We start from the raw sequence: 21,230 nt of genomic DNA, 5'->3' as shown, positions 1-21,230 counted from the left end.
GACGAGCGTTCCGCTCACACACGTTAAGTTACCCTTTTCCTTTACCTTCATTTACGCGTATATCAACTTCAAGGCGAGCAGCCATTTTGTATTGTGTATTATTTTCGAAGTACGAATAAACATTTTTGTTACGCATTCCACTCGGCGTATTTTGTCATGTTATTATATACCGTCAAAACGGGATATAACAGTAAGTAATAAAATATATATGGCAATAAAGCTACATAGCATATTCCGCGTTTCATTCTGGTAATAATTCGTCAGACTTAAGCGGAGTATAATGTGTAACTTAATTGCCGTATATATTTTTTATAACTTATTACCTAGCTCTACCTATGCATTGAGCGCTGTGTGAGTAAATACTGAAAATTTACGCATAAATTATATTTTCGCATATTAATATATGTGATTAAATGAATTAGTCACACACACACACACACACACACATATATATATATACATAAATATATATATGTGTTTGTGTGTATTTGTGTGTATACCTATAAGGTTTACGAGTTTACTCTTTTTTATTAAAAGCCTATTAGTTTTATTTAAATTATTAAAACGAAGTGTTTAATGTACTCAGTCATGTATATGCGAGCGACTACATGAGGATTAACATAATTTTCTTATTTCTTTGTAAAAAAGAGCGTTAATTTATTACTTACCTATTTTTATGGTTTCTTATTATTTAATTGCACTGTTACAATGAATGCACTTACCAGCTTTTAAAGGCGAACCATTAAAAGATACATCTGCCTTACTTAAAAAAAAATGCTAGTTTTATTTTTGGTGTCTTTAAAAAATACCCACCCAATATTTTTGCTGATGAGGAGACTTTGTTTTCAAAAAACTAAATGATAAAATTAGTGTCCAAGTGTTATTGTCTATCTCAATAAAAAAAAATCGTTTACGAAACGATCGTACAATTTATTGATTTTGTTTGTTGTTTTCTTGTTGAAACCGATTTTTAATTTTTAATTTTAATTACAAATTATCAATCATCTTACTCAATATATATATATATATGTGTGTGTGTGCGTGTGTGTGTATGTTTTTGTGTGTGTGTGTATGTTTGTGTGTGTGTGTGTGTGTATAAAGTATATAGTACAATATATATTGGTTGTAAGTGAGAAAAACAACACATTCTTCCATTCGTGATATGTATATCATTTACTTGTATGGATTCTTTTAAATTTTCCAACATGTAGTTCGCAAATGTTTTGGCACCTAATTTAAAGCTTTTCCAATTTTTGATCGTTTAGTAGAATATTTTACCACTTTTATTGGTTCTCCTCCCAATACAAGTAATTATTTCTTACTTTTTAATGTATACCTATGCTTACCGGTGATGCCTGTGGAAAAAGTGTAACATATTTCCATTACAAAATTTATATCTATATCATTCATTTTTTTATTAGAGATTTCTCGTTTTATATGAGTAAGGTCTTGGTCAGGCTTCTGCATGGAATTGATGTTATCGTGCTTTTATATATATATATATATATATAGGTTGGAACGATAAAAGGGTCGCCCTAAAAAAACAACAACACTACAGCACTATTTTAAAACTTTTAATGAAAAAGTTAATTCAGGTAACTCGATTATGTAGTAGAGCTGATATTTATTCAATGTAGCCGCCTTCAGCCTCAATAACCGCCTCAATATCGGGAATTGAGAGCATGCCTTTTTCACAAGCGTCGGTGAGAGTTCGACGAATACTCGGCGGATGGCGGCGATCCAACTGGCTTTGGTGTTGTTGGAGGTCATGTTGGTGATGTCAACAACGTATGATCAAACGAAGAAGTCCAATGGGTTCAGGTCAGTTAGGAGGTGGGAAGTGAGAGAAAGGTACAAAGCCGTAGCACTCCTTCTGAAGCCAAGCCTGTGCCTCTTTTTGGACTTCTGGGCCGACAACGATTCCTGCTGTCACACCCCGGGTCTACAAACGGCCACTTGATTATACCAGGGGAACACAACGCTTTTCAGTACATTCAAGTACACTCTGGTGTTGACTTCCAAGCCGATTTCTAAGATGTGAGTGGCATGATGTGGCTCTCGCTTGAAACCACACCAAAGACCAAAACCATGGCCAGAAACTTTATTTTCCTCACCCTGTGCACGTCCCTGTTATCCGGATTTGCATTTTGACGATACTGGCAACGATCCTGTTAGCATAACTTGGATCAGTAGAGAGCATGAGTTGTACAGCGGCGCATCTCCGTTCTCGCATGTTGAACATTGTGTTTCATTCAGACGTGATAGATGGTTCTTATCGGTTTTAGATGTATATAAACTGGTCACCTAGTAGATGATCTAAAAAAACAAAACAACAAAAAAACAAAACAACAAAAAACAAAACAAAAACTTATTATTAAACGGATATTAAATCATGTCGTTTTTCTACGGCGACAATTTTATCTTTCTATTATGTACACATGTTAATAAGTTTGCCCGTTAACTTGTTAATCTTATATTAATTATATATTTTTATAAAATGCATTTGTTCGCCAAGCGGTAAATTCCAGCATGCCATTAATGCCGAAAATTGACTGATACCTGTACGATGCCATGAAGACAAGAAGCGACCCATGTCAGCCAGTTATAGCCGACGACATTTCGACTAGTTGCGTTGATATTTCCATGCGCCTAGTATTTGGATATCGTGTCTAATACCCGGGGAACTGGTTGCGTTCCCAGGACGTTCCTTAACCAAGTAACTCTCCCCGGAAAATAATAGAGTATCAAATTGGTGCCGTGGCCAGGATGTTCCTCAACCAAGTAACTCTCCCCGGAAAATAATAGAGTATCATATTGGTGCCGTGACCAGGATGTTCCTCTACCAAGTAACTATCCCCGGAAAATAATAGAGTATCATATTGGTGCCGTGGCCAGGATATTCTTCAACCAAGTAACTCTCCCCGGGAAGCGATAGTACCATATCCATCAGTTTGGCGTTTTTCCCCAAGTTGAAGACAAAAATTTAATACATATCGTTCTTCTAAATTGTCCTCACAAACAGATTGCATTTTTAAATTCACCAACCGTGAAAATCGGGCTTTAGTAGGGTGCATTTCAATTCCTGCTGTAGCTGTTCCTTTGAACTTGAAATCAGAAAAAAATGGTCAATCATTTCATAAGATGTATAGCAAATACATATTGAATTTTCACGGGTCTACGATAATTTAAAATACGAAAAAGTCTGGGAATTCATTGTAAACGCTTTCTATGTCTATGCTCTAGAAGTGGAAATCTCTGTTCAGCCTCGATAGACAATGTAAGGTAGCCTTGCTTGTAATAATGAAACCAGGAAGGCTCATTTCCAACTACATTGGCACTGCTTGAGTCAAGCGGCAAGGACAGATCCAGGACGACTGGAAAAACTGCTGAATTAAACGGAGAGCACATACAACACCTGGAAGTACCAAATGGTCACCCGTATAGTACTGACCAGGCTAAACGTTGCTTAACTTTGGTGATGTAACACGAACCGGTGTGTCAACGTGATTATCCATATACATGTTCGGCACATTATTTACACACCTCTATGTAAATCTATTTTCTGCATCCTCTGGTCGCTCGATTCAGCTATTAAACTTAACAGGAATGAAATTCATGCATAATAACAGAAAGAGACTAATTGGCTGTTTTAATGGCTTTATTGAGGAGAGACTTTATCACAAGGGGAGATACCAAAATTACCTTCCTGGTCTTTCTTAAGTTCTGTATTTTTTATTGCATTTTCTATCCCAAACAACGCACGGTGCTACTTTGATGTATGGGACCACTTTCTGACACATAATTTCCAGAGGTAGTATGTAGGGAGTTTAACAGCAAGATGTCTGTGTACATTACCCTTGAACTTCTGCATGTCAGTATAGTCAGGAAAACAGGAACCTGCCAGGGAATTTCAAAGTCTAGCAGTTCTTTTAGAGTAGAAGGCTTTCTTACATCTAGAGATTTCTACTGTGTAGGGGTGGGATTTTGCTGCTTGTCGAGGGTATTTACGTAGAGAGGGTATAAGGGCTGATTGTTCGTCGGAGCACCTGCCAATCAAATACTTGTAAACAAGCAGAGGGATGCAACATTTCGTCGATGAGATAGCGGTAGAAGGCTAGCTGAAAGTGCCGGACATATTAGATTGGCTAGTCTCTTTTGAACTCTGTCTTAGAGGCAGAGACTAGTAGCAGATGCACTAGCCCAAAATGGCAACAACATGGGCGAATGGAGGCATTGTAGAGATACAGGATACTCTCAGACGTAAGCAAATAACTTTCTAGCACGGTAGAGAGAGCCCACTTTCTTTGCAGCAGTCTCGGCAATGCACTTAATGTATCGCTATATGAATCAATTAATTCAAAATTTGTTGATGAACGGAAAGATCCACGTAGATCCACGTGAACAGGTTGCTCTCTGGCCGAACACTGACTCGGAATCTCTGTTTTCCCTCGAACACGTGATCATTTTTTTAAAGTAATCATCAGGAAACTTTTCTCGCGCGCCCCGTCTCGGGAGCTTCAATATTAATCTTCGAAGCAATTACGCCAACCACGTTTATCTGCGTTCGCCGCCAGGTCGTCCTGAAACAACGGCCCCATACACGTGTGGATCGTTTAATGGCTGTTGACCTTCAAGACGTATAAAATCTGAGTATTAAGACACAAGGAAACTTGGCGGTTTTATTGGTGAGATGATTTTTCAAAGGAGAGTGGCTGAAATTTTCTTTTTTGTAAAAGATAATCTAAAATTAATTAAAAATTTATTGATGAACGGACAGTTTCGATTCACAACATTATGTGGGTACTTCGTGTCTCTTGGCGTCCCGGCGTAAACTGCCTCGCAATTCTGTTTTGAACGTGTGACGTCATTTCCACAATTCAGCACCTGCTTCCAGCGTATTTGTCTAGTGATATGACCTCTGAACCACTAGTGCCCTACGCCTTAGGTGCATTATGTTCATCTTCGTTCGTCGCCAGGCCGTTTTAATATACAGATTCATACTAGTTGACCTAATCTTTACCTACCAGCGAAGTGGTATGGAGTCTATGGCATGAATAGTGCGATTTGTGCTGGATGTCGTTGAGTGCGATGAGGTTCAAACAGTTACGACTCATCAAACCCAATGACATTACTCTGAGGTGTTGTGGACGCGTTGACTTGCAGGTACTTCCTGTCGGAGATCACCCACACACACCCCATCCACAAATATAAATTAATAAGGACGCATATGCGTTTTTTTGTCAGTTCGACAGTTCACACTACAGTCTACAACACAGAGTTAACGGGGAATCGTAGAGAATTCATATGTAAATCGAACACCGATTTCAGATTAAAAAAAACCCCGAAATAATGAGAAAAAAGATCTGAATCGATTCAGTGACGCAGCGGCCCCATCAACGATGGAATCCAAATAAATCCAAGGCTCTATAATATGCAGGAGTGAAGAACAGATGTGCATGCATTCAAGACAATTGCAGAATCGTTAGAAAATGACCTCCAAATTACAGTGGAATAGGGGCCGCAAGTAGATGGTAACATTTAATGCTAGAAAAACTAAGCTGTTCTCCTTTAGCAATTACAAAACGCTTCTCCAACCCCCTATATCCATGACAAATAGCACGCTACCTGAGAATTCTCACTTCAAACTCCTCGGCCTAACATTTGCAGGCAATATGAACTAGAACAAATACATAGAGGACATTGCAAAGGCAGCTGTAAAGAAGGTGGGTTCCCTCTATCTTGCTAGAAAATTACTTACACCTGAGAGTATCCTGTACTTTTACAAGGCCACCATTCGCCCATGCATGGAGTATTGTTGCCACATGTGGGCTTGTGTATCTATCACTAGTCTCTCCCTCTTAGATAAAGTCCCCCCCCCCCAAAAAAAAGAGTTGCAATCTAAACAGTCCACCTTTATCAACTAAGCTCCAACCCCTGTCTCATCGCCGCAATGTTGCATCACTGTACCTGTTTTACAAATATTTAAATGGAATGTGCTCTGATGAACTCGCTTCACTTGTATCCCCTCGACGTACATATCCCTGACAAACCGGCTTAGCAATAAGATCTCACTCCTTCACTGCTGTTGTCCCTAAATGCCTGAAAGCTTTCTATTCTAATAGTTTCTTCCCTCGAACAGCTAGACTTTGGAACTTCCTTCCTGCTGCCTGTTTCCCTGGCTGTACTGATATGCAGAAGTTTAAGTGTAACATAAGCAAATATCTTGTTAATCATTCCTAGACGTGGCTCCAAATAGTATGTCCAAGTGACAATATGCTTTGTAACGGTGGAACATGTGTAAAAAACTGAAAGAAAACGATAGAATCAAGTCGTGTTTTGGGAGATCAGGCATGAATCGTCGTGAGGGGGCATCGACCAAGAATAAGAAAAATCGTACGTGTCTTAAGATGTTTTTATATGTGAAACACGCACACCCATCATTGTTCCTATTGACAATGCCTCCTCACGGGACAGAGTTAGACACCAGGGTCGTTTTTTAATGTGGAGAAAAGGAACAAAAATAAAAATTGTCTCAGTTGTGAAGGATTTCTCCCCCACTGGCAGAGAACAAGAACTTGAAGTGTAGCATCTGAAGAACAGATACTACATTTTGATCTTGACCCAAAGGCCACCCATGATTGTTGCACACGTGTGCACACACAGAAGACAGCCGGTCACGGCCATGTCACAATCATATATAATATGCAGGCATAAGATAATATACACCGCATCTCATGACACCCCCCACACACAACAGAACAGTAGGGCCTAAACACAAAACACAACCAAATACATTCGCGCACGTGTAACTTTGGAAGATTCAGTCCAGCCCTGGCAACAAAAAGAATGCGCTATTTTTTAAACTCGATTACAATTCTATTCTCTTTTTAACCTTGTCCTCATGATGACCTCGAAGAAGTCATTTGTTGTTATGACTCGTGTGTCAAAAATCAATTTCGAGGGAGGAAACGAGGAATGGTAAATAAAAATAAGAAGTAAAATAAGAAAAAAAAACAAACAAACAAAGAACAAAACAAAACAAAACAAAAAACAATACAAATACGAGTTGAATTCGTACGAGAGACAAAAAGGGGTTTTCACTTAAAAATACAACGCGCGTTAATCAGAGACGCCATTTTGAAAGCGGAAAAAAATACCTTTTAAGTAAATAGGATTATTTACGAGATGAAAAAGTACTGGACGGGTTATTCAAGTCCACAATTCACTCATTCGTATGTACTTATACATAATGTAATTGTTAATATAAAAATACATTATATATATATATATATATATATATAGAGAGAGAGAGAGAGAGAGAGATAGATAGATAGATAGAGAGAGAGAAAGAGAGAGGGAGAGAGAGACTTGTTTGTAAAATACTGAATTTTACTGGGTTCGTATAATTCAGTAAATTTTCACATACCAATGAATTTTAAGCCAAAGAGAGATGCCTTAAAATGTAATCTACAAAATTATCATATTTCATAATTGAGCATTAATATATTGTATTAACAAAGCCAAGAATTGGTAGTGTATTTCATTGTAAGTTACAATTGTTTCAAGACCGGTTGGACAATTTCAAGCATTATGGCATTTGAAAATCTTCACATTACCAGCCTTCCTTCAGACTTCTTGAATAAAAAACACTTTAACAATAGAACATTATTTAAAGAAATTTTCCTTAAAGGAAATGAAGCATGCGAAAATATTTAAAATGGACGCACCTTTTGTCAAAATTTCTTTAAATATATATATATATATATATATATATATATATATATATATATATATATATATATATATATACTTATTGCTTTGCAAATTTTCACTTTTTCGTCTTTCTTGATCAACACAGACTACATCCCATTCATCATATTGTGATAGCTTTTTAAACCTTTTCTACATACAAACGCACACACACACACACACACACACACACACACACACACACACACATATATATATATATATATATATATGCATATGTGTGTGTGCTAACAGAGTTAAAGATGGTTACGCAAGACAATGAATTATCAAAAAATAAATAGTCCTCTCAATTATGAGCAATTATTATTTTCACGTTAGTATTATAATTCATCGCGCATCCGTCATAATCAAATAGAAGCCTAAGTAATAAAAACTTTGTCTTGCTTCCTGATACCCGTCAGTAAAAATGTTCAAAGAGATGATTCGTTTGCAAAAGTCATTCATTTGTTGCCTAAAACGAAGTTTCCTCATTGACAAAGTTATGCAAACATCAGAAGCCTTTTTTCATATCAAATGACTTCTGGAGATAACCATGTTACTGCACCCAATTGTATTCACACCTTGTCAGGTTGTGTCAGCTCACTACAAAAGATGTGTAATCTATGAAATATTATATTAAAAAAAACAGTCGTATCCCATATCCCAACATGACAACGTTAGTGCTTGTAGTTTTAGAATAAGTATTAGTGTGGCACAACGAAAAGCCCCCCTTTTGGGGAATCTGGGCGATTCTACATTAATGAACCTTGTCTAAATTGTCTGTACTTGTGAGGTGCAGATGTGTTAAGCAGGTGCTTTGTAATTTTGAAAATGTTAGAATATATCAACCAGGTATGACTCGAGCTAAGAATAACGGTTTGTTTATAATATTCAACAAAGTCAAAACGATTTGTGAAAACGAAAGGTCAAACCCACGGAACTCGTCATCGAGGCAGACAAAAACAAAACAATATTCACACGTTACGTATGAATATCCCTCTTTCTCTCATTTTATCGCTTTCACTCTCTTTCTCTTTAACGTTCTTTCACCCCCTTTCTCTCTCCATTGCAATGAAGAAGAGGGGAATTGAATCGTAATTCTTTTGTTTTGTTTTAGACAATGAAGCTTCCATTCCTACTCGCACTACATAGCAGTGTTGTGCGCACGCAATGGGTCGACTGAATGTGCTCCCTCAGTGTTAAATGTATAATAAATTATATGTGTTTTTTATTTAAAAAAATGCATTTGTTTGCTGTTTCTATACAAGCCTTAAACTTCAGCATGAGATCCTTGCCATTAATGCCGACGATGCCTGTAACGATGCAATGAAGACACAAGAAAGACCGGGTAAAGCCGTAGGACATATGAACCCTTTTTTTTGTTTGTTTTTTTACATAGGCATCACCACTTATCAAGGCCAAGAGGCCACTCGAGGATAAGGGTTGAAGAGTGTACCGTAGAAATTGGACAATATAGTAATCGTTAATAATGGAAATTCGGTAAATTTATTAACTTATATGGAACGGTTCATCAAAAATTTGTTTACGTTAGACTTGAAGACAACCATATTGTAGTCAGCTGGAAAGCAGAAACACGGAAGGATAATTCCACAGGCGTGCTGTTCTAAGAAAGTAGCTTTCCTCATGGAATCTACGTTTAGGTTTAGGCACAGATAAAGAGTGGGGAAAATTAGTGATAGTGGTTTCAGCTAGACGGGTGTTTACTGTGCTTTGAAGTTTTCATGTGCCTATCGTTTGATATCGTGTTTAACACCCGAGGAGCTGGTTTCCTTTCCTGGACGTTTCTCAACCAAATAACTCCCCGGGAAACGATAGTTTCATCGTTGTTGCCGTCTTCCCCAAATCTTTTTCTGAAGGGCAGTGCGCAAATGAGACCACTGAATAATTCAAAGCGGCAACAGAAACACATGCTCCCACAGCAAAATTCTAGAGCAAACCCTAACTCTTCTCATTGGTTTACTTCTACTTCCGCGGCTGACACTGATGAAAGGTAGCAAGCATACCTCCGATTAATCCGAAATAAATCCAGTACAAACAGACAAAAGTATATAGAAGCTAGAAGTAATTGTAAGAAAGAAATAGCGACAGCTAAGAGAATATACCGAATAAACCAGAGTACGTGCTGAAGCGCAGAAATTAAGAACTCGTGATTTCTCGAAAATCTACAACAGTATAGTTATGGTACTATCGTTTCATGGAAACATCAACACAACGGGTCGAGATGTCGTCGGCTATAACTGGCGGGCATGGGTCGCTTCTTGTCTTCATTGCGTCGTACAGGCATCTGTCAATTGTCGGCATTAATGGCACGCTGGAATCTAACGCTTGTACAAAAATAGCGAACAAATGCATTTTTATAAAAATATAATTTAAGATTTAACAATGAGGAGCATATTTTTATAAAGACCAGTTGAAACAAAACGCATGCTATGACGCGTCCGTCGACCCCAGAATACAAGCGTCAACTGTTTAAAACAATAGAATGATATTTAATTCTCTCTTTCTTCATTGAAAGAGAGAGAAGGGGAGTGAAAGAGAGAAAAAGAGAAAGAGAGAGATATCAATACATAATGTTTAAACATTGTTTTCTTTTTGTATCCATGAGTTCTTTCGAGTTTGACCTTTCAAATCCCAAGGTCTTATATCGTTTTGCCTTTGTAAACAAACTACCATTCTTGGCTTGAGTCATAGCAGATCATTTTACAAAATCACAAACACCTACTTAACACATCTGCACCTCACAAGTACAGACCAAATTAGGCACAAGGTTTATTAATGTAGATCCCCCAGCTCCCTCAAAAGGGTCGATTTCCATTGTGCCACATAGTAAATAATGGTCAATCATCAATTCCTCCAATATCCAAAATTCATGAGGTTGTTTGCATGACAACCGAAAAAGCTAAGTGATTGATTTTGCGCCACGGAACAAATACTGTCAAGAATTGTAAATGTCAACTTAATTAAAGGAATAAATTATAAGATGGTCAACATTATGAATTTTGGAAAATAGCCTTTGTCATTTATTCTCTATATTGCTCTGTAATTACATTAAGCTTCTTAAATAAGGAATAGAATATATTCGTAGAAAATGTATTTCTACATATATATATATATATATTCAGTAATGTGATTGATAATTTAAAATTCAAATTAGAATTAAATTAAAAATCCGTTTCACAAGAAGGAACAACAACAAAGTCAATAATTTGTACGATCGTTTCGGAAAACAATGTTTTTATTGTGGTAGACATTAAGCCACGGACAATAATTTTTACATATAGTATTTAAAAAAAAACAAAGTTTCCTCATCAGCAAAAGTATTGGTTTTTAATATATGTAAAAGACACCATAAATAAACATAGCATTAAAAGTAAGGCAGATGTATCTGGAAAAAATTAAAATAAAAGGCATGTATTTACTTGATAAGCAAACTAGTATGGGTTAAAGATAGAAATAAAATAGTATAAAATTATAAATCTGAATTTGGTTTAAATATAATATTATAATAATATATTTCTAATAAAATTCATAGACGCACACGTATACATATATATATATATATATATATATATATGTGTGTGTGTGTGTGTGTGTGTGTGTGTGTACTTCAGAATGATGAAATGAAATATATCTACTTGTATAAAATCTAGTGATTTTCAGCCTTACAAAATGTTATTAGATGTAATATTTTATATAAGACAATCCCAACTAAATTAAATTGATCAATATACAAGATAGAACAAAATGAATGGGTTATATATATATATATATATATATATATATATATATATATATATATATATATATACTTCAGAATGATGAAATAAAATATATCTACTTGTATAAAATCTAAAATGATATTGGATGTAATATTTTATATAAGACAATCCCAACTAAATTAAATTGCTCAATATACATAATGTAGCCAGACTTTGTGGACACCATATATGTATATGTATATATATATATATATATATATATATATATATATATATATATATATGTTGTGGTCCTGTTAAGAGGGTCACAATATTAGGGTGAAAGAGTCCTGGTATTTATTGCGAGCGATTAAACTACGCGCATGCGCTCTGCTTGACGGCAGGAATGTTTGACTTACATAGTGCCAGTGGAATCTATCCTATCATAGATATAAGAGTGTTAACTACTCTAGAAAACCCCCGAAGGTTTATTTCCCCCAAATATTATTTTTTCTTTCTCAGATTTACGTGGTCTGTCAGTTTCCTTTTCCTGCCGAAACTTCGTATTTCGGTATTGAAGGGGTTCCAAGTCAAATGCGTCATACAGTAGATCCAACGTTTCTTCTGGCGAAGTTTCACTTGAGTAGTTCGAAGTGCGTTTGCGTATCTGGTTCAAGTGTTTCTTATGCGTGAAATGCGGGTCTTCCACCGTGTAGACCATACGACCGTTCCTGTTCTTCATTGTTCCCTGCCCCCAGAAAATATTGTTATTGTAGTGGAGCAGGAAAAGGTAAAAGTAGGAACACGACGACTTGGTGAGAATAAAAAGAATATTTATATCAAGCAAGGGTTAGTGGTACAGAAAAGGTTAGTAAGTCCGTGGGGAGTCGTTTCTGTATGACAATCGGATAGCTCTCATTGAGCGGTCTACACTTGCTGGTTTTATTCCTAATGGACAAGTCCATCTTAGCAGTTATAAGGGGGTGTATATCCCCACAACCGTTATCTTTGTACATCTGAAAGAATATTTTTCTTCCGGCACGTAATTCTTCTTGAGAACAGTTGTTTTTGCGGGGTTTACATGTTTAATCAATAGTTTGTACAAAGACCGGCCGTATTTTTCTCGCGAACATCACTTCCACCGGAGATATCTGGGATTGTGTATTCTCGTTAGACGTTATACGGCGCACCTGAAGAAACTGTTGCAACGCTTTTTCAATGGAGTGTCCTTTGCCTTCTTCGAAGCTCTGTTAAAGGTGTCTACAAATCTGTCGACCTGTTCGTTTGACCAGGGGTGGTAAGTTGTTGTAATCCACTTGGAAGTTCTCTATGAACTCTTTAAATTCCCCGGATGTAAACTGAGTGTTGTTATCTTATACTAAACAGTCGATCACTCCGAACTCATGAAGTGTTTTTATAGTATAATCAGTAGTTGGGCTTTTGCACCTTAAGACTTCAGCCCACTTAGAGAAGCTGTCTACTACTATGAGGTAGTACTGTCCATCAAGTGGTCCCGTGTAGTCTACCTGTATTCGTAACCATGGGCAATCAGCTTTGGAAAATGGGTTAAATTGAATTGGTGGCGCTTTAGCAGCTAGTGCACATCCTCTGCATGCTTTCACCTTTTGGTCAATATCCTTGTCCATGTTTTTCTAGTACGCGTATGAACACATTGAACTTTTCAGTCTGGTGGCGCTAGAGAGTCCTGTGTGTAAATCCTTGAAGATTTTTTTTTTGGGGGAGGGCGTCGCTGGAACAACTACTTTCTCCCGATACAATCATACCTGCTCGCATGTTAAGAAAACCTCTGCTACTTGTTCATCCGTCTGCAGTTTTCCTTGGTTTCTCTTATAAAATCGTCGCTCTCAGCTTTATCGATGACAGGTCCAATTCTGTTAAGCAGACAGCGATTATAAATCTTGGCTGAAACTGTGGAAAATAAAATTCCTCTCTAGTTGTCCATTTTGGAGAGATCACGTTTCTTTGGTATAGGTATTAGACCAGATATGCCCCATTATTTTGGACGATTTCCATGGAATGTCTGGTTACAGAAAGATAGCAAACTCTTTCTCACTTTCGGCATTTTCCAAATTTCTGGTGGCAATCCGTCAAGACCGGGTGCCTTTCTGTTGTTTAACTGTCGGACAGCAATGTCTAATTCATCTTGATCAGATCACAACTTTTATTCTCAATGAAAAGAATACCCCCTCACGCACGCACGCACACACACACACACACACACACACACACACACACACACATATATATGTATATGTATGTATATATATATATATATATATAAGTTTAAATGCATAAAAGTCTAACAGAAGATATGAAATTTTTCTTTAATATATTTTAAATTACAAAACTGAAAATATTCCATTGGCTTCGACCAGAATTGTTTCAATATATATATATATATATATATATATATATATATATATATATATATATATATTTATATAGTCTAGGAAGTTTTTGAACCTTTAAAACTATAAAAAAAAACTTATTTAATTTTTTTTTAGTTTTTATCATTCGTTAGAAAAATATTTCGCCAGTAATTCATGAAATCACCTGCAATCTGCAAACTGCATAAACTTGCTCTGCCGAATCCACAATAGTCCTAATGTTAACTTAAGGGATAATCAGTTGTTTACAATAAAGCACTGTTTCAGGTATTTAAAAACAAAGCAGTATATTAAATCATGGCTCTTCAGCAGTGTTCATCAAACACCACCTCCTTTAACCACAAGAACAAAAATATTTCAGATATTTGATCTAGTAACCTACTCAGATTAATTTGACTAACCTATTCATGTAATCAAAAACGTTTTCCTTACCTGTGAGATTCGTCTCTGTCTCCAAATTCAAAATATATATATATATTTATTTTTACCTGTGTTGTATTTATAGAACTAGGCTTAATCCATTTTACTACTTATCACCCTCTGTTATGGCTGGTACTTTATATATTTACATTTTATATTTGTTAAAAATATATAAAAGTATAAAATAATTATTTATTATAATAATTAAATACCTACATACACTAGTGTTTCATCCTTTTGGGAATCTTCTGTGCAGTGTGTCATTTTTAACACCAGTCGATAGATTCGAAACCGGCAACACATTTCATTTTTGGCTTGATTAGCAAAAACTGTATCCATTCGGCTACCGTTAACCGCGTGAAATGACGTTGAAATAAAATATTTTATTTTTAAACGTTTTTTTACGTCAGTCAGAGTGATCAAATCATTATATGATGATCTATGCATAAGAGTTAAATTGACCGACTTAATTCAACTGAAAGTGCTCAACGATAAGAGACAAGTTTCTCGAAGGGGCTGACATGATTATTACTATAATAATTAAAATATTTAAACAGTTAAATAAAGCATTTTTTCGTCATCCGGGTGCTTTTAAATCGTATACAATTTAGCAGAATATATTAATAAATGACATCCAAAACTATATTAGTAATCTATAAAATGTATTTATTTAAAAAAAATTAAGCGTATTTTACGACCGGGCAATGACGGACGACCTGCTAGTATATATATATATATATATATATATATATATATATATATATATATATATGAACAAATGATTAATAAAACATGTTAAAAGACATCTTGAAAAAGAGTTAAAAACATATTTCATTTTAAAAAGGAAGCACAAGATAAGTGGATAGTCCTTAATCCGCAGAGTTTCGAAGAAATACTCTCCTTCTCATCAGAGGGCAGGAATTAGCAAAATGCAGGATCGGATTTTGCATATAAAAGTATTTAATAAAACTACAAGTAAGTCACATATCTTACTTGATTAAAAAAAGGGTGAGGTAAGGGGAATAGGAGGTAAAAGAAAAATGATAAGATTTTACATGAATGGATAGTCCGGTGAAAGGTAAAAAATCCAAGAATGGTAAAATCCAAAACGGTCGAATTTAAAATTTCCAATCCAATGGGTAAATTCCAAATGGTCCAAAATGATCCAAAAGGCAGAGTTCCTTGGAAAAAATCGCAAATGGAATGAATTCCAAATAATTAAAAGAAAAAGCACTGGAGAGAATATTTAAAACACGTCTGTCAAGGCTGGAGGAATCAAGTAATTTTTTTTTTGTAATTTATATATATATATATATATATATATATATATATATATATATATATATATATATATATATATATATATAAGAAGAGAATTTGGATGGCTACTAGACACTCTCTTTGAGTGTAAATGTTCTCTCTGTACAGAGAGTTGTTAAGACAATCTGGCATGACGATATTTTTTGTCTACAAGTATTTCGTGACAAAATATTCAAAACTACAAAATAATCGATTCCCAAATAAAATATTCTCGCTATGGTTAACAAACACTGGCTTTTCCGAGGAATTGTGCACTTTTCCTATGTGGCGCTTCCCCAAGCAACAGAACGAAGCCAGATACTCAACCAGATTAGATGAATTCTTCTCTTGAACCTCAGTATGACCACGAAACCAATAGAAAGATATACTATAACATAATGGTCAATTAGGGACACCCATTATATACTAGTCCACCCGTTGGCTCTTAAAAAGTAAGATGAAAAATGTTCAAAATAAAATGTTATTTTGAGATTATATTGTCTTTTATTGTCTTCAGAATACATTTTTTTTTAAATAATTAGGGAAAAAATAAAACTCAGGAAGCCTCCTGAGCACTACTGCAAGCACTAATTAAAATTAAGGAAGCACTATTAAAAGCACTACTAAAACCTACTAAAAGTATCTACCTCCACCCTCCTTGAAGAGAAAATACTTTTTAAATAAAGCGTGAAAAAAATTATCAGAATCCACAGGAGCGCATCTAAAATCTGGAAATATGGTTACAAATATGATTATAGTTATATATTGTTTATTTATATTAAAATCAGTTTTTAGTCGCGTACAAGTGACTCTATAAGTCACTCCGTCGGTCCGTCGGTCGGTCTGTCAGTCGGTCGGTCTGTCGGTCTGTCGGTCTGCCCGTAACACTTTTGTGCTTGCCCTTTTTGGTCAAGATCAAAGGTCTGTTGTTAATAGATGATGTTCTTAGCCTTTTTAGCTTTTCTTGGCCAAGATCAAAGTGTAGTATCTGTTCGTACTACATGCTGTACTTATGTTTGTAACTTTGTGATATAAAGTGGGGGATCACTTTTCTGTATTAATTTAATGTAAAATGATCACTCACTTTACAACCAGTCAGTTTCAAAGCCATTCAAGTCATTCTCTAGATCATTCAAGGTGTTTTGAAGGATTCCAGTCATTTTTTAAGCATTCAAGTCATTCTTAAGGTCATTCAATCCATCCTTTAAGTTCATTAAAGTCATTCTAAGTCATTTACTTTTTATTTATTTAAGTCATTTCAGCCTATTTTTCGGTTATTTTAGTTTATCTTTAAGAATTTAATGTCAATCCTACATTCACGCATTCATTCATTACACGAGAGCACGCGACTAATGGCTATGGGCCTTGATTTTTACTCAATTGGGGTTAAATTACATTTATTTCTAAGGAAACATTTTGTTGATCTTGTGTACACTTTGAATAGCAACAGTAGCTTTTTTTATACTGAGACAGAGCGGCTATCTGCAGGTAAGCAAACGATTTTTTAAAGCGGAAATAACAAACCGGATAGACGTTTTAAATGCCCAAGCAAGCTGATCTGAGTTTTATAATTATATAGATAAGAGGAAGAGAAAAATTGTTTCTAACTTTTTTTTTAAGTCAACGTCAAGGTGGCACAGGAGACTTTAATAGATCACTCGAATATCTATGTAACTCTCTGCAATTCTCTACCTATATAAAAGCCAGGTCCGGCCAACGATAGAGTACTGTTGATATCTGGGTAGGAGCTGCTAGAAGCAGCTTATCCTGTCTTGACAGAGTTCAAAATAGATTTATTGGCACAGTGGGGGATGCCCTTTTCTCTTCCCTGCAACCTCTTTTTCACAGAAGAGACGTAGCGAGCCTGTCTCTGTTTTATCGTTATTTCATGGCAGGTGATTATCTGAACATTTATCTCCACCTGATGATTCAAGAAAGAATCGAAAGCGCTCGTGTGAACCATGGAACATTTGTCCTTCCATCTTGAAGTTAAAAAAAATCTTACAAAAGATCGAAAAAATGAAACAAAGAATCATTAAGCAAGGTATCTCTGTTGTTTTTAATAATGTTTGCCTGAATGAAGGAATGCTGCCTAAATACACTAATATATATATATATATATAATATATATAAATATGATATATATATATAAATATATATATATATGGCATATGAAATTGCTATTATATATACGTAATACGATATATCATATTATAATCTCCATATAAAATATTTTGATTGCCCAACTTCCCATAATAAACAAACGTACTGGAAATTATACAATATAGCGTCGCTCTCTACAGAAGAATATCGTGCTAAAATAACTAACTAAATCAAACATATTAACGGATCGCTGTCTACATATTACAATCGTGCTAAAAAAATTAACCGATTGGCGTCGCTAAAAAAAAAACAACTAAATTAAACATATTAACCGATTGTCGTGGCACTCTAGACTTTCACGAAAAACACTCTTTTAGCCAGAACCACTATCAACAATTTCACTCACTCTTAACCTAAAAGTAGATTCCATGAACAAAGCTTTTTTCTTAGAACTGCTAACCTGTGGAACTCTATTCCGTTTGCCTGCTTTCCAGCTGACTACAATCTGATTGTCTTCAAGTCCAATGTGAACAAGTTCTTATTAAACCGTCCCCCTAAGTAATCCAAGTTAAAAAAAATCCCATTAATGTTTACTGTGCTAAAATCACAATGACCAATGTATACCCATGAACCCTTATCCTCGAGTGGCATCTGGGCCTTGATAAGTGGTGACCCCCATGTAAAAAAAAATCATATAGAAATCAGGTGTTTGGCTCAAGAAGAGAGCTTCTTTGATTTTAAGAACTTCATGTGAAGTAAAATGAAACAAAACAGAACTAATCTTTGAAACCAAATACATAGAAAGAACAATCCGGTGTGAGAAAGAAACTCGTATTGGTTGGTTGGTTGTTTTTGTTTTACGGCATATTAACCCTTTCCGGGTTATTTAATGCCGAATTCACGTTGGTTTCTATTTAACCCATAGATGGGAACCTAACAGGTACTACCACTCCGGGTCAGAGTGGACATGGGAGCAATGGTAATTAAAGAGTTGCTCCACACTCCCCAAAGCCCGCAAGCTGGGGCCACTGGATATAGTAAAAGGTCATATCCAGGACCCCCATTGAGGGACTTTTACCCTCTGCAGGGGGGGGGGCAGTCGGCGTATTCTAATGCCCCACCGACAGGGACAAACTCGTATTAATTTAATGGAAAACAGTAGACTGGTCAAGGGAAAGTACTCTGCAAATAATATTACTTTTAAATTGTTACGTCCCTTGGATTATTTTTGCTTTTTTTTCATAGCTTACTATACCGCTATTCTTATATATAAACCGCAAAATGTGTGTATGTGTGTATGTGTTTGTATGCGTTACAAAGGCTGTAAATGACAAAGTTCTCTCTGATTCTCTCTCCTCTGATCTCGAGCGCGTGGTTCAGTGGGGGAAGATGTGGCTGGTTACCTTTAATGCATCCAAAACCAAACTGCTATCCTTACATCATCAACGCTCTGATCCCCATCTGGCATCAATTGTGATGGATGGCTCTCGTCTGGGTGAGGCTCCGTGTTTTGACAAGCTTCTGGGTTTGACCTTTACTCCTGATCTGAAATGGAACACGTACATCAAGTCTGTTGCCAAGGTCGCTGGAAAGATGGTGGGATCCTTCTACCGCTCCAGAAGATATCTCACTACGGATGTAATTCTCTACCTATATAAAAGCCAAGTACGTCCAAGGATGGAATACTGTTGCCATATCTGGGCAGGAGCTGCTAAAAACAGCCTATCCTGCCTTGACAGAGTACAAAATAGACTTCGTGGCTTAGTGGGGGATGCCCTTTTCTCTACCCTGCAACCTCTCTCCCACAGAAGAGACGTTGCGAGCCTGTCCTTGTTTTATTGTTATTTCCATGGCAGATGCTCGTCTGAACTCCAATCTCTGGTCCCCCCTCGCCAATCTTTCACGAAAAACACCCGTCTAGCTGAATCCACTGTGAAAAATTTCCCCCACTCTATATCTGTGCCTAAATCAAAACGCAGATTCCATGAACAAAGCTTCTTTCTTAGAACTGCACGCCTGTGGAACTCTGTTCCGTCTTCCTGCTTCCCTCCGGACTACAACTTGGATGTCTTCAAGTCCAATGTTAACAAATTCCTTATGAACCGCCCCCTTAAGTAAACATTTCAGCAAATCTCCTCACTTACGTAATGTACTTGCAATAACCCTTATCCCTGAGTGGCTTCCGGATAAGTGGTGATCATTGTGTAAAAAAAAAAAAAAAAAAAAAAAATTTGGACCCGACGGATCCTCACGAGATCGGTATCATTTTCAAGTCGACCCTTCGGACGACAAATATAAAAAAAAAATGGCCAAACACGTTTATTCCTTCACCCTCAACTGGGCAGTTTTGTACAAGGAAGGGTCGTTTTTTCGTCGACATTTTCGCAAGTCATCATCTCCGTTGGATTGACTATGCTTAATTTCAACGCTCTCAACTTCAGTTTGCACCATAAACGCATCAACCACGTCGTTAAGTTCTTTTTCTTCCTCCTTCACATTACGGGTTCGAACCCGCCCGCCTACGACCACTTTTTTTTTAGCAACATCTCTCTCTACTCGGGCTACCTAGTGTTGTTTTGACCCCCCTGCTACTAACTACTTTTTTCGGGGTTCCTTACTACACTTTCTATGCACACCTGGGCAATGTCGGAAACCCTGCTAGTTATATATAAAAGAAAACGTGCATGTGCACGTTTGAGTTCGTTCCTGATTGACTCTGACACGACTAGGTCAATTTAAAAAAAAAAAATAACAAAAATGAACTTTATATGTCTGGCAATCTTCTTAACAATTTTTTAAACGGAATGCCTCCGATAAGTATGAAAAATATAAAACTCTGATAAAAAAACAGTTCGATTTGGAACAAAGTGTAGACTCAGATACAGCCTCACATTACATTTTAATTGAAAATGATTAATCACCACACAAGCAGAATAAATGTTCTGAGCATCACTGAACCATGAAAATTAACTGTTGAATTTTAAGCTTTAATTCAGGCCATTGTATACAAATAATTTTATAAAATCAGCAGAAGGTTCTCTACAGTGCAATGTAGACTACAATGCATTGTGAAATAAGTCACAGAGGGGAGGCATGTGAAGCTTCCTCCAAGTTATTCGCAAGGGATCCCCAAATAGAGCAGGCAATAAATCGATTTGATTGAAAAATTGGCGATTTTACCGATATCGATGACAATAAAACTATTACAATGTGGACCATTCCTGGATTCTAATTCTATTTCAGGCAACAACGCGTCCCCCTAATATATATATATATATATATATATATATATATATATATATATATATATATATATATATATATATATATATATATAAGTAGCAGGGGAAGGGGTCAAAACAACACTAGACAGCCCGAGGAAAAGATAAAAAGGAAAATTGTAAAACAGAATAATTCCGTGCTATTCAATATTTTTTGTCTAAATGAGAAAATGCTGCATAAATATACACAATATATATATATATATATATATATATATATATATATATATATATATATATATATATATATA

The sequence above is a fragment of the Euprymna scolopes genome, chromosome 41, assembly GCF_053919585.1.
Source record: "Euprymna scolopes isolate OS-2025 chromosome 41, ASM5391958v1, whole genome shotgun sequence".
NCBI lineage: Eukaryota > Metazoa > Mollusca > Cephalopoda > Sepiida > Sepiolidae > Euprymna > Euprymna scolopes.
The sequence above is the reverse complement of the archived record's forward strand: the minus strand, read 5'-3'. Positions refer to the sequence as shown.